The 14,169-nt window shown below is 37.9% G+C and overlaps 1 protein-coding gene across 9 annotated transcripts in view; it reads left to right on the top strand.

Moving 5' to 3' along the window:
* Positions 1 to 14,169, top strand: part of LARP1B (La ribonucleoprotein 1B) — a 128,204-nt gene that overhangs the window by 76,415 nt on the left and 37,620 nt on the right. The gene's annotated exons all lie outside the window — the stretch shown is intronic.

Here is a 14,169-nt window from a genome sequence, read left to right as displayed (position 1 = left end):
AATGAAATTAGAACATTCTCTACATCATATACAAAATAAACTCAAAATGGATTAAAGACCTAAATGTAAGACCAGAAGCCATAAAACTCCTAGAGGAAGACTTGGGCATAACACTCTGTGACATAAATCACAGGAATTTTTTTTGCATCTTTCTCCTAAAGCAAAGGAAATAAAAGCAAAAATAAACAAACGGGACCTAATTAAACATAAAAGATTTTGCATGGCAAAGGAAACCATCGACAAAAGGAAATGACAACCTACTGAATGGGAGAAATTGTTTGCAAATGATATGACCAATAAAGGGTTAATATCCAACATATATAAGCAGCTCATACAATGGACCATCAAAAAAGCAAACAACCTGATTTAAAAAAGGGCTGAAAAACTGAATAGACATTTTTCCTAAGAGGACATGCAGGTGGCCAACAGGCACATGAAAAGATGCTCAGCATTGCTAATCAAGGAAATGTAAATCAAAACCACAATGAGGGCTTCCCTGGTGGCTCAGTGGTAGAGAGTCCACCTGCCGATGCAGGGGACACGGGTTCGTGCCCTGGTCCGGGAAGATCCCACATGCTGCAGAGCGGCTGGGCCCGTGAGCCATGGCTGCTGAGCCTGCATGTCCGGAGCCTGTGCTCTGCTATGGAAGAGGCCACAGCAGTGAGAGGCCCGTGTACCACCAAAAAAAAAAAAAAACCACAATGAAATACCACCTCACACCTGTCAGGGTGGCTGTCATCCAAAAGAACACAAATAACAGATGTTGGCAAGGGTGTGGAGAAAGGGAACCCTCCTACATTGTCGGTGGGACTGTAAATTGGTGGAGCCACTGTGGAAAGCAGTATGGAGGTTTCTCAAAAAACTAAAAGTAGAACCACCATATGACCTGGCAATTCCAGTCCTGGGTATATATCTAAAAAAACAAAACACTAATTTAAAATAAAGACACATGTACCCCAATGTTCATAGCAGCATTATTTACAATTGCCAAAGTATGGAAACAACCTAAGTGTGTATCAACAGATGAATGGATAAAGAAGATGTGGTATATATAGATATACAATGGAATACTACTCAGCCATAAAAAAGGAACAAAATTTTGCCATTTTCAGCAACATGGATGGACTTGAACGACATTATACTAAGTGAAATAAATCAGAGAAAGACAGATACCCTATGATCTCACTTATATGTGGAATCTAAAAAATACAAACTAGTGAATATAGCAGGAAAGAAACAGACTCACAGATATAACGAACAAACTAGTGGTTACCAGTGGGGAGAGGGAAGGTGGGAGAGGGATTATGAGGTTAGGGGATTAAGAGGTACAAACTATTATGTGTAAAATAAGCTACAAGGGTATATTGTACAACATGGGGAGTATAGCCAATATTTTACAATAACTATAAATGGAGTATAACATTTAAAAATTGTGAATCACTATATTTACAACTTATATACTATTGTATATCAACTATACTTCAATTGGAAAAAGAGAAAATTATCACTCTGATCTCATAAATACATTAGATGGGTTTTACTCTGTCTTATTGATACTTGGGCCAATTATCAGTTTATTGACTTTTAGCTCCAAATCCACCTTTCATTGCTTTGTTCTGTGATAATAGAGTTGGACTCTTTTTTAAAAATACTATTTTTTCATTTATTATTTTTGGCTGCATCGGGTCTTAGTTGCAGCACACGGGATCTTTCGTTGCGGCGCATGGGCTCTTCATTGAGGTGTGTGGGCTTCTCTCTAGTTGTGCCATGTGGGTTTTCTCTCTCTAGTTGTGGCGCACAGGCTCCAGAGTGCATGGGCTCTGTAGTTGTGGCGCGCAGCCTCCAGAGCTCATGGGCTCTGTAGTTTGCAGCACATGGGCTCTCTAGTTGAGGTGAGCAGGCTCAGTGGTTGTGGCGTGCGGGCTTAGTTGCTCCGTGGCATGTGGAATCTTCCCAGACCAGGGATTGAAGCTGCAGTTCCAGTCCCCTGCATTGGAAAGCAGATCCTTTACCACTGGACCACCAGGGAAGTCCCTGGAGTTGGACTCTTAACTGTCTTGTTTGCCAGGTGGTTGAGCTTTGTCAGTACTCTAGTTGCCACTGAGTTGGTCATTGTTTCTAGGCCTTTTCTATTGAAAGAGCTTGGAAATTTTTTTAAGGAAAATTATGTTACAAATTTATATTGATAGTTTTTGCTCAAATTTAGGATTACAGATTTTAATTTTAATTTGTTAGATTTTATATTTGTACGACGTTTTACTTATGTGAAAAAAATATCATTCCTAAGCACAGTAACAGAATTGTTTATCCTATGATACAGTAGCTTCAGAATAACAATAATATTAAATACTACTACTATAAATACTAAAAGAAGCTTACTTTTAAAAAAATTCTTTAAATTTTTAAGCTTTGAAATTTTAAAAACTTTATACTTTTAAACTTCTTTTTTTTAACATTCTTAGGGTATTCCACTAAGGATGTTTAGTGTAATTACAAGATTTTTTGTGTTGTTTAATTTGAGTAAATTAAAATTGATAATTTATGCTCCTCACCACATCATAGAATTAAAGTCCCAAGAGATGTATTTTATTTAATTAATTAATTTACTTAAATTCCCGGGATCTACTTTTAACTTTCTTTCTTTTTTTTTTTTTTTTTTTTTTGCGGTATGTGGGCCTCTCACTGTTGTGGCCTCTCCCGTTGCGGAGCACAGGCTCCGGATGCGCAGGCTCAGCAGCCGTGGCTCATGAGTCTAGCCACTCCGCGGCATGTGGGATCCTCCTGGACCGGGGCATGAACCCGTGTTCCCTGCATCGGCAGGCAGACTCTCAACCACTGCGCCACCAGGGAAGACCTACTTTTAACTTTTTAATAAATTCTGCCATACAATACAGTTTTAAAATTCAGTGACTCAAAGTGATTTAAAGTTATTATTGAAGTCAGAGTTAGTGTGTGTAGTTTTTTCATGATAAAAGAAGTGACCACATTTTAAATAAACGAAGATTTCATGTTAGCATCTTTGTTCAGTTTGGCACCTTGGACTATACCCTATGAGAACTATTAAAGAGAGATGCAGGGCTTCCCTAGTGGCGCAGTGGTTGAGAGTCCGCCTGCAGATGCAGGGGACGCGGGTTCGTGCCCCGATCCGGGAAGATCCCACATGCCGTGGAGCGGCTGGACCCGTGAGCCATGGCCGCGGAGCCTGCGCGTCCGGAGCCTGTGCTCTGCAACGGGAGAGGCCACAACAGTGAGACGCCCGCGTACCAAAAAAAAAAAAGAGAGAGAGATATGCAAAGTTTTGGAATAAAGTACAGATTACACTCTCGTCCCCTGATAATCTCAATAATTTTTATTGTTAACTGGGCAGATATACTGCTCTGTGCAAAAGGAAAAAAAGATAGTATCCCATTTTCAAAAGGAAAGAAGCATGGAGGATATGGTTCACAGCTACAAAAATACATATGATTCATTTGAAAATGGAGCCTTCTTAAAGACAGTGATCTGGTCAACCATCAGCACCTTCCATTGCCAATAAGTAAATATTCTCCCGTATGCACAGTTTGGATTGCATCATATCTACCACTCTTCATTTTACTCATTTACTTAATATCATCCCATGAGCATGTTCCCAAGTTGTTAAGTCCCAAAGAGATAAATTTTACAATGCATAGAAGTAACAGAGAATTAGAGAGAAGAGGGACTTCCCTGCTGGTGCAGTAGTTAAGAATCTACCTGCCAATGCAGGGGACACGGGTTCGATCCCTGGTCCAGAAAGATCCCACATGCTGCAGAGCAACTAAGCCCGTGCACCACGACTACTGAGCCTGCGCTGTAGAGCCCATGAGCCACAACTACTAAAGCCTGTGCACCTAGAGCCCTTGCTCCTCAACAAGAGAAGCCACTGCAACGAGAAGGCTGCACACCGCAATGAAGAGTATCCCCCACTCGCCGCAACTAGAGAAAGCCCTCGCGCAACACCGAAGACCCAATGCAGCCAAAAATAAATAAATATTTTAAAAAATTAGAGGGAAGGGGCGAGGGGAGAGATACAAACTACTATGTATAAAATACATAAGCGACAAGGATATATTGCATAGTACATGGGAATATAGCCATTGTTTTGTAATAACTTTAAATGGAGCATAATCCATAAAAGTATTGAATTGTGTTGTATGTCTGAAATGAATATAATATTGTAAATCAACTATACTTCTATTTTTAAAAGTCAATATGAAAAAAGATCAGTAGAAAAAGTAGTTGACAAAACATAAACTGGAGCTTTACATAGAGGAAAACTGTATGGCTGGTAAATATGAAAAGATATTATACTCTACTTTGCTGCGATTTACCAGTTAAAACCATGGTGACATATTATAACCCAGCAGTTTCACTTCAAGAGATACTGTTGCAAATGTTTACCAAAAAGAACATTTATAGCAACATTGTTCATAATATTAAAAAAAAGAAAACTAAAAAAATACCCATTTATAGTAGAATATAATATGTGGCATATTCATAGAAAGGAAAAATATGCAGCAGTGGAAAATGAAAGAACTAAAGCTACATGTGACAAAATGGGTTAATCATAAAAGTAGAGGATGTATCAATTTAATGCCGTCTTATAAAATTCATGGATACATGCATAGCCTGTAGAAACCATGAAGAGCAAGGAGAGGGAAAAATAAAAATTAATGTAGTGTTTAATTCCTGAGAAAAGGGAGGAATCCCATTTGGAAAGTCTGCAAATGGGTTTGCCTGAATCTGTAATTTATGTATTAGCGTAGTTGGTGGATTTGTGAGTACCAACTCTATGTTTCTTTTAAATATTGTCTTCCTGGGTTATAAGTGATTAAGCTCTTTAAGTAAAGTCTCAGATATTTACCAAAAGATTTTTTTTAATACAGTGTTTTTAGAAAGCTTAATTTTTTTCCATACTTAATTTCTTGTTCTCATTTTCATTTCTAAATCAACTGTAGTTTTAAATCTATGTGTACATTTATTAATCTTCATGTGCTATAATCTCCAATTTTAAAAAATATGAACAGAAAGAATAAGCAAAAATTAAGAATAGAAATCAGTATATTGCTATGATAAGAAATGTTGAATAGATTAACTTTCAGTTATAAAGACAATTATAGATTAGATTTAAAGAATATTCCGCTCTGTGCTGTTGGTATGTCATAAGTATACAGAAAGATTGAAAGGCAAAAGGATGCAAAGTGCTATAAAACAGCGATGGTAATAAAAAGAACTGCTATTGCTATTACAAAATAGAATTTAAAGCAAAAAAAAAAGTGTTTGTTTTCACTGTCTTTAATATCTATCTTCCTGTTTATCCCCTATACCCGATTCAAACAGGCTTTTGCCCCTCACACCCCAAATCAGCTTTTGATAGTGCCTCTAGAGATCTCTGTGTTTAAGAGGGGTCATATCAATCATCATCTTCCCCAACAGCATTGGACCAATCATTCTCTGTCTTGAAACACATTCTTCCTATGCACTATTTACTTAGTTCTCATTGTACTTCAGGGAGTCTTATTTGCTGGTTCTTCCCCATTTCCCCAAGCTTTGGATGCTTTAGCACCTAGTCTTCAAGTCTCTTCTCTTTCTGATCCTAAATAACTCCTCAGGTAATAGTATTTAGTTTCATGGTTTTAAATAGAATCCTTATACCAATGAGTGTCAAATTTATGTGTACAGACTCCATCCTATATTCCATATAAATAACCAACTGTGTAGTCAACAGTTTCACTTGGATATTTTATAAACATGTCAAACTTTGTATGTTCAAAATCCAAAGTCTGAATTACCACACCTTTCCAAGGACTTCTCCTCCCAGACTTCTACATCTCTATAAATGTTAACTGCATCTTTCTAGTTGTATGGGTAAAAAAAAATCTTGATGTTGTCTTTGATCCCTTTCTTTTTCAACTTCTATTTCTTATTCCTTCTTATTCCTTTATATCAATTGCCCTTTAAAATATATTCAGAACCTAACTACTTCTTACCTTCTCTACTTCTATCACCCTGGCAAAAGCCACCATCATTTTACCACTGGTTAATTATAATAACTCCTAATCTGTCTCTTTCCTTTCATTCCACCTTACAAGGATCCAGAGTTATCTTCTTTCTTTATTTTCTTTAAAAAAAATAAAGTATAATTTATATTCAGTAAATTTCACACTTGTTGGATATACAGTTTTGGGAATTTTGACAGATGCACTCATGTAACTACCGCCTACTCAAATTATAGCACAGTTCCATTACTCCCCACAAATTCTCCCATGCTTGTTTGTAGTCAACCTCATGCCTAGCCTTTGGCAGCCTCTTTTCTATTTTCTACTCCTATAGTTTTGCCTTTACCAGAATATCATATGAATGGGATTGTATAGAGTGTAGCCCTTTGAGTCTGACTTCTTTCACTTAGTATAATGCATTTGAGATTCATCCATATTTTTGTGTGTTATTTGTTCCTTTTTACTGGTAAGTAATATTCTGTTACATGGATGTAAGCATTAGTTGAAGAACGTGTGGGTTGTTTTTAGTTTTGGTGATTATGAATAAAGATGCTATAAATATTTGCTTATAGGTTTAGATGAGACTATAAGTCTTCATTTCACTTGGGTAAATACTTAGTGGGATTGCTGGGTCATGTGGTAAGTGTATGTTTAACTTTATAAGAAACTTTCTAATGGTTTTCCAAAGTGGCTGTGTCATTTTGCATTCCCGTCAGCAATGTATGAGGATTCCAGTAGCTCCACGTCCTCACGAGCACTTAGTATCGTAAGTTTTAAAAAAAATTTGCCATTCTAATAGGTATGTATTAGTATCTCATTGTGACTAAACATGCTGAGCATCTTTTCATGTGGTTATTTGCCATCAATATATCTTTGGTGAAGTGACTGCTCAAATATTTTGACTTTTTTTGAGTTTTCTTACTGACCTTTGAGAGCTATTTATTCTGGTTCAAGTCTTTATTACATATGTAATTTGCACATATCTTCTCCCAATCTAGAGATTATCTTTTCATTTTCTTAAGAGGACCTTTTGGGAGTTCCCTGGTGGTCTCGTAGTTAGGATACCGTGCTTTCACTGCCATTGCCTGGGTTCAGTCCCTGGTTGGGAAACTGAGATCCTGCAAGCCACGTGGCATGGCCAAAAATTAAAAAAAGAGTGCCTTTTGAAGAGTAGAACTTTTTTTTTTTTCCATGCTGCATGGCTTGCGGGATACTGATGTGAACTTCTTATTTTTAATGATGTGCAATTTAAAATTTTTTTGTGGATTATGCTTTTGGTGTCTAGGTAAGAAATCTCTGCTTAATCCAAAATCCAAAGATTTTCTTTTTCTTTTTTTTTTTTTGAGCAGAGAAAGGTTTATTGCAGGGCCATGCAAGGAGAACGGTGGCTTGTGCTCAAAAGCCCAAACTTCCTTATGGTTTTCAGGGAAAAGTTTTTATAGGCAGAATTTGGGGTGAGGGCTGCTGGGTTTGGGACTTTCTTCTGACCGGTTGGTGGTGAGGTAACAGGGCAGTGTTCTAGGACTCTTGTGCTGAGCCTGAAGTTACCGTCTTCCACCTGGGTGGGACCTTAGTTCCTGTAGAAGAACTCAACAATATATTGTTTTGTTTTGTTTTTTAAAGTGTGCTTACACTGAAATACACACTTTATTTATTTATTTAGTTTTTATTTTTGGCTGTGCTGGGTCTTCGTTGCTGCATGTGGGCTTTCTCTAGTTGTGGCGAGCGGGGGCTACTCTTCTTTGCGGTGCGCAGGCTTCTCATTGTGGTGGCTTCTCCTGTTGTGGAGCACGGGTTCTAGGCACGTGGGCTCAGTAGTTGTGGCTCGCAGGCTCTAGAGTGCAGGCTCAGTTGTTGTGGCTCAGGGGCTTAGTTGCTCCTCGGCACACGGGATCTTCCCAGACCAGGGCTTGGACCCGTGTCCCCTGCATTTGCAGGCAGATTCTTAACCACTGCACCACCAGGAAAGTCCTGATATATTGTTATGTATATTCTTTAAGGAGAAACCAGGACCTTGCCCCATTCTGCACTATTGTTTCTTGATGCTCCTCCTTTGTTTCTGCATTCCCTCACTTGATTAGCAGCTGCTTGAATCTGTCCTTTGGAACTGTGGGAGGGTCTAGGAGGCTGAATGAAGCCTATTTCCTATATACAAGAAATGGGGGACACAAAGAATTTGTACCTGGGAGGGCCCCATAGGGTTCTGCCCAATTTCAGTCCCCCCTTTTGTTTGCTACTCTTCAATCTTGAGAAAGCGTGTTGGACAAGAAAGGGAATAACATTTTGGACAGAGAGCTTAATCATAAACTTGGCAGAGGAACTTGGTTTCAGGGGACTCGATTTCAATCCCCACTCCTGTTTCAACCTTCCTCAAATTTTTCAGGGAATGAGGTGACAACCACTCTAGCTACTTCCTCCTGAAATGGGGTGTAGTCCTGCCTTGATTTGGGGAATGGACACCGAGTTGGAAATATTCCGCTGTTCCAAGTCCTGGATCTGAGTCTTGTCTGATTAAGATCTCAATCCCTTGGTCTTCCATTTTCGTGCAACAGACCCAATTAGAAGTAGGATGAGTGACAGCCCAAACTTTAATAGATAAAATAGATCTCATTCCCTGAGGAATTCAGGAGAATAAGCCTGAAAACCAGTCTGGACCTGACATTTAGAGGGAGACTTGTAGCCAGGTAGTCAGTTGTCTAATTTTATTTATTTGTTTGCTTGTTTGTTTATTTATTTATCAGCTGTGTTGGGTCTTAGTTGCGGCACGTGGGATCTTTCATTGCAGTGCGCGGGCTTCTTGTTGCGGTGTGCCAGCTTTCTCTCTTGTTATGGCGCGTGGGCTACAGAGTGCACACGCTCATTAGTTCCAGTGCTCTGGCTCTCTAGTTGTGGTGCGCAGGATCCAGAGCACATGGGCTCTGTAGTTGTAGCACGTGGGCTCCCTAGTTGTGGTATGTGGGCTCAGTAGTTGCGGCACATAGGCTTAGTTGTCCCGCAGCATGTGGGATCTTAGCTGCCCAACCAGGGATCAAACCTGGGTCCCCTGCATTGCAAAACGGATTCTTAACCACTGGATCACCAGGGAAGTCCCCTGGTTGTCTAATTTTATACAAGTAGGTTTTAACTTCTTATGTGGCATTTACGTATATGTAACAGGAGCTATTGGCCACAAAGATTTTCTGTTAGAGGCTTTATAGTTTTAGCTTTTACATAATTCAGGTTTCTATTCAATTTTGAGTTAATTGGTTTTTTTTTTCTTTTTTTTCTTTTTGGTATATGATATAAGTATGGATATGGATATCCAGTGATTTCAGCACCATTTGTTGGAAAGTTTATTCTTTCTCCATTGAACTGCCTTTTGATCTTTGACAAAAACCAATTACTATATGTGTATAGATTTTGGACTCTATATTCTGTTCATCTTGTCTCTATGTTTATCCCTTTGCCACTAGCACAACTTGATAACTATAATCTTAAAATCAGTATATGTCCTCCACCTTTTTTCTTTTTTTAAAAAAATGTCTATTCTAGTTTACTTGCCTTTTTTTTTTGCCTTATTTCCATGTTTTTTTTGTTTTGTTTTTTTCTAATATCTTTATTGGAGTATAATTGCTTTACAATGGTGTGTTAGTTTCTGCTTTATAACAAAGTGAATCAGCTATACATATACATATGTTCCCATATCTCTTCCCTCTTCTGTCTCCCTCCCTCCTACCCTCCCTATCCCACCCCTCTAGGTGGTCACAAAGCACCGAGCTGATCTCCCTGTGCTATGCGGCTGCTTCCCACTAGCTACCTATTTTACATTTGGTAGTGTATATATGTCCATGCCACTCTCTCACTTTGTCACAGCTTACCCTTCCCTCTCCCTATATCCTCAAGTCCATTCTCTAGTAGGTCTGTGTCTTTATTCCTGTCTTACCCCTAGGTTCTTCATGACATTTTTTTTCTTAAATTCCATATATATGTGTTAGCATATGGTATTTGTCTTTCTCTTTCTGACTTACTTCACTCTGTATGACAGACTCTAGGTCCATCCACCTCATTACAAATAGCTCAATTTTGTTTCTTTTTATGGCTGAGTAATATTCCATTGTATATATGTGCCTTGCTCACTAAGCTTAATCATTTCTAGCTTTTGATTTAAAGTGAGAAACGCATGACTCTTCCTTTCACTTGAACACTTAGAAGCCTTTGTGGATTATTAATTGGCCTAATTTCAATATTTTTGTGTCTCTGGGAATAGGGAGCCCCAGGGAGAGGGAAAGAGATGAGGGAACAGTTGGTTGATGGAGCAGTCAGAATATACCCATTTTCAATTGTTTACTGTCTTATATGGGTTTTGTTCATGGTACCCCCGAAATAATTACAATAGTAGCATCAAAGATAACTGGTCACAGATTACTGTAACAAATATAATAATGGAGAAGTTTGAAATATTGTGATAATTACCAAAATGTGACACAGAGACATGAATGAGCAAATGCTGTTGGAAAGTGGCACCAGTAGATTTGCTGGATGTAAAGTTGCCATAAACCTTTAATCTGTAGGGAATTCCCTGGCGATCTAGTGGTTAGGATTCCATGCTTCCATTGCAGGGAGCACAGTTTTGATCCCTGGTCAGGGAACTAAGATCTCACATGCCACATGGCCAAAAAACAACAACAACAACAAAACACCTTTCTCTTTGTAAAAACAAAAACAAAAATGCAATGTCTTCGAATTGCAATAAAGCAAAGCACAATAAAACAAGGTATCTCAGTAACTCTTCTTTCACTCCTGGTATTTGTAATTTGTGCTACCTTTCTTTTTTTCCCTGATCAATCTGGCTGGAGCTATATCAATTGATCGATTTGATAAATTTTCTGTTTTTAAAATTTTATTTATTTTTATCTTTGGCTGTGCTGGGTCTTCGTTGCTGCATGCGGGCTTGCTGTAGTTGCGGCGAGCAGGGGCTACTCTTCGTTGCGGTGCATGGGCTTCTCATTATGGTGGCTTCTGTGCATGGGGTCTAGGCACGCGGGCTTCATAGTTGTAGCTCACGGACGCTAGAGCGCAGGCTCAGTAGTTATGGTGCATGGGCTTAGTTGCTCCACAGCATGTGGGATAGTCCCAGACCAGGGCTCGAACCTGTGTCCCCTGCATTGGCAGGCAGATTCTTAACCACTGAGCCACCAGGGAAGTTCACTGATACATTTTCTAAAGAAGATTTGTTTTCATTGATCTACCTTATTATTTCTCCCAGTAGTAGTATTTTCTGCTCTAATTTTTATTTTTCCTTTTTTGTTCTCCTGGTTTGGGTTTATTTTGCTCCTCCTTTTCTGGTTTCATAAGGTAGAAGCTTAGATAATTTATTTGAGAAATTTCTTCTTTTCTATTATAAGAATTTATTGCTACAAATTTCCTTTTAAGCACTATTTTAGGTGCATCTCACAAATTTCAATGTATTGTTTTTTCATTTTTATTCAATTCTAAATATTTTCTAATTTCTTTGTATTTTTCTTTGACCCATCAGTTATTTGGAAGTCATTTTGTTTAATTTCTAAATATTTGGGTATTTGCCTGATATGTTATTTTTTAAAAAAATATTTATTTATTTAGGCTGCACTGGATCCTAGTTGTGGCACTCCGGATCTTCGTTGTGGCCTGTGGGCTTCTTAGTTGTGGCATGCGAACTCTTAGTTGGGGCATGTGGACTTCTGAGTTTGGCATGCGAACTCTTTAGCTGTGGCATGCATGCAGGTTATAGTTCCCTGGCCAGGGATCGAACCCGGACTCCCTGCACTGGGAGCGCAGTGTCGTACCCACTGGACCACCAGGGAAGTCCCCCTGATATCTTATTTTTTAAGAGGGAAGTTTACATTAGTCATTTGAGACTTTTCTAATATAAGCATTTAATCCTATATGCTTTCCTTTAAGCACTATTTTAACTTCATTTCACAGATTTTGGTGTGTTGTGTTTTAATTTTCATTCTTTCAAAATATTCTCTAATTCCTCTTGAAACTTCCTCTTTGATCCATGAACATTTTGAACATGTTTAATTTTCAAGTGATTGGAAATTTTCCTATTATATTTTTGTTATTGGTCTTATTGATATATAGTGTCATTCCATTATGATCAGAGAACATACTTTGCATGATTCAGTTCTTTAAATTTGTCAAGGTCTAATTTATGACACACAGTATTGTCTGTCTTAGTGAATGTTCCATGTGCTTTGACAAGAATATTTATTCTGCTGTGGTTTTATTGTTTTTTGTTTTTTGTTTTGCGGTACGCGGGCCTCTCACTGCTGTGGCCCCTCCCGTCGCGGAGCACAGGCTCCGGACGTGCAGGCCCAGTGGCCATGGCTCACGGGCGCAGCCGCTCCGCGGCATGTGGGATCTTCCCGGACCGGGGCACGAACCCGTGTCCCCTGCATCAGCAGGCGGACTCTCAACCACTGTGCCACCAGGGAAGCCCTATTCTGCTGTTTTTGAGTGGAATATCTACAAATTCTTATTAGGGTCAGTTAGTTGATTGTGTTTGTAAGTTCTATTCCCTTGCTAATTTTCTTTTGGCTACTAGCTCTATTAGTGAGAGAAAAGTGTTTAAGTCTCCAAATGTAATTGCAGATTTGTCTGTTTTTCCTTTAATTTCTGTCAGTTTTTTCTTCATTTATTTTGAAGCTCTTTTTACTAGGTGTACTACACCCTTAGGTTTATTGTGTCTTCTTAGGATTTGACCTTTATATCAGTTTATACTGCCTTCTTTATTCCTGTTCATTTTATTTGCTCTGAAATCTCGTTTATCTAATTTTGATATAGCCATTCCAGCTTTTTCTTGATTACTCTTTGTATGGTATGTGGTGTGTCTTTTTTCATCCCTTTACTTTTAAGCTACTTATTTCATTATATTTGAAGTGAGCTTGTTATAGACAGCATATAGACTGGTCTTTTTGTTAAATTCAGTCTGAAAATCTGTCTTTTAATTGGTGTGTTTAGATTGTTCACATTTAATGTAATTATTGCTATGTTTGGATTCAGATTTTGTTTCTTTGTTTCCCTTTCTCTACCCTGTTTGGGTTACAGTTGACCCTTGAACATCTAGGGGGTTATGGATGCTGACCCCCCCACATAGTCAAAAATACTGCTATCTCTCCCTCAAAAACAAGGAATTGATAAATGACTCACCCAAGGATAAGAAGCTGAAACAGTTTGAATAGAATCAGGACTCAAACCCTAGTTCTTTTGATTCTACATACTGTGATCTCTAATTGAGCACAAACTTTTCCCACACTTAGTTAATTTAAAGATCTTTAAAATGAAAATACATGTCCTATATTTATTGAAAAAAAAATCTGTTTATAAGCTGACCTGCAAAATTTAACCCCATGTTGTTCAAGGGAAAACTGTCTATGTAATTTTTTTAATTACATTTTAATTTATCTAGGGTGAGTTTGGCCATATATGCCTTTTTTGTGTAATTATTTTTTTAGTAGTTCCTCTAGGGATTAGGTTACTCTAGATACACTTAACTTTTCATTTTATTTAGAATCAATATTTTACTACTTCAATAGGAACATAGAAATTTTACTTATATATAAGTTTCTTTGTGGTATAGTCTTGAAAATAAATTGAAAATCCTATCAGTGTTATATTTTTTACTTTTAACTATCAAGTATGTTTTAAAGAACTTAAAAGGATAATAGTCTATTATCTATATTATACTTTTACCATTCTCTTGCTCTTCCTGTATTTATGATGTTCCAAGTTTCTTTCTGATATCCTTTTCTTCTGTTTGAGGTACTTTCTTTAGCAATTCTTTGAGAGAAATTCTGCTGACTATGGTTTATTTACCTTAGTTTTCCTTCATCTGATGATGGTGTGTTTATTTCACCTTCATTCCCAAAGGATGTTTCCTTAGATACAGAATTCTGGAATGACAGTTCTTTTCTTTCAGCACTTAAAACTGTCAGGCCACTTCTTTCTGTCCTCCATAGTTTCTGATTTAAAAATTTTGTAGTAATTCAGATTGTTCCCTTGCTTGTATTGAGTTCTTTTTCTCTAGCTACTTTCAAGAATTTTTATTTGTCTTAAGTTTTTAGCAATTAGAGTGTGAAGTGTCTGACCATGGATTTCTCTGGATTAATCCTTGATGGGCTTCTCTCTGTTT

This window comes from Leucopleurus acutus, assembly GCF_964270905.1.
Source record: "Leucopleurus acutus genome assembly, chromosome: 4".
Taxonomy (NCBI): Eukaryota; Metazoa; Chordata; class Mammalia; order Artiodactyla; family Delphinidae; genus Leucopleurus; species Leucopleurus acutus.
Note: the sequence above shows the minus strand (reverse complement) of the source record. Positions and strands in the feature narration are given on the sequence as shown.